Source organism: Ovis canadensis, chromosome 3 (assembly GCF_042477335.2).
Source record: "Ovis canadensis isolate MfBH-ARS-UI-01 breed Bighorn chromosome 3, ARS-UI_OviCan_v2, whole genome shotgun sequence".
In the NCBI taxonomy this organism is placed as follows: Eukaryota; Metazoa; Chordata; class Mammalia; order Artiodactyla; family Bovidae; genus Ovis; species Ovis canadensis.
The window spans coordinates 200,045,744-200,047,243 of NC_091247.1; positions in this window are offsets into that span (position 1 = coordinate 200,045,744).

Below are 1,500 nucleotides of genomic sequence, written 5' to 3' on the forward strand. Positions count from 1 at the left end.
GAGCTACGGGTGCCCGGAGAGCTCATATTTAGTCTCTTCGCGTATCGGCTGTGGTTTCTTGCCCAAGCCAAAACGCAGCTCATCGATTGCAGGGCTTTGCCTTCCTGTCACCACAGCTGAATGTAGCATTTATGTGTAGATTTTATAAAGATAAAACAAAAGCCACAGTAAACTAGATGGGTTGTCAAGAGAACCCATCTCTTGACCTATTGTCTATAGACTAGTGTTCTTGCAGGTCAGAAGGTTCTTCGAATAAATGAACTGCTCTGAAGTTCTCACTGTTCCTTCCCCCCAGAAGTTAAGTATACCCTCAGTTCTTAAGCGGGCTTCCCTGGTGGCTCAGAGGTTAAAGCGTCTGCCTGCAATGCGGGAGACCTGGGTTTGATCCCTGGATCGGGAAGATCAGGGAAGATCCCCTAGAGAAGGAAATGGCAACCCACTCCAGTACTCTTGCCTGGAGAATCCCATGGACGGAGGAGCTTGGTGGGCTACAATCCACCGGGTCACAAAGAGTCGGACACGACTGAGCGACTTCACTTTCACTTTTCAGTTCTTAAACTCTTCCTGGTAGAGGGAATATAGTGCTTCCCTACCCTTTCCCTAGCAAGCTAAGATTGTGTACTTTGGAATCACATTCTTCATACACACGTTGATCAAGACAAAAACAACACTACTGAATTGTTCTTTGAGAAACTGTCATTTCCATTTACAATTTTGACCTCAGAAAAGATTTCCTCTAGCATAGAAGGCAATGGCACCCCACTCCAGTACTCTTGCCTGAAAAATCCCATGGACAGAGGAACCTGGAAGGCTGCAGTCCAACGGGTCGCTGAGGGTCGGACACGACTGAGCAACTTCACTTTCACTTTTCACTTTCATGCATTGGAGAAGGAAATGGCAACCCACTCCAGTGTTCTTGCCTGGAGAACCCCAGGGACGGGGGAGCCTGGCGGGCTGCCGTCTATGGGGTCGCACAGAGTCGGACACAACTGAAGCGACTTAGCAGCAGCAGCAGAAAGTTTCTTTGGGCTTCCCAGGTGGCGCTAGTGCTAGAGAATCTACCTGCCAATGCAGGAGACAAAAGAGACTGGGAAGATCCCCTGGAGGAGAACAGGGCAACCCACTCCAGTATTCTTGCCTGGAGAATCCTATGGAGAGAAGACTGGTGGGCTACAGTCCACTGGGTGGCAGACTAAAGCCACTTAGCATGCTTGCACATAGAGTTGGTCATCATGTTGGCAAAATAACATTCTTCCCAAGTTTTCAGTAAATAGTAAGTGTAAGTTCAGTTCAGTTCAGTTCAGTCACTCAGTTGTGTCTGATTCTTTGCAACCCCATGAACTGCAGCACGCCAGGCCTCCCTGTCCATCACCAGCTCCTGAAGTTCACTCAGATTCACGTCCATCAAGTCAGTGATGCCATCCAGCCATCTCATCCTCTGTCGTCCCCTTCTCCTCCTGCCCCCAATCCCTCCCAGCATCAGAGTCTTTTCCAGTGAGT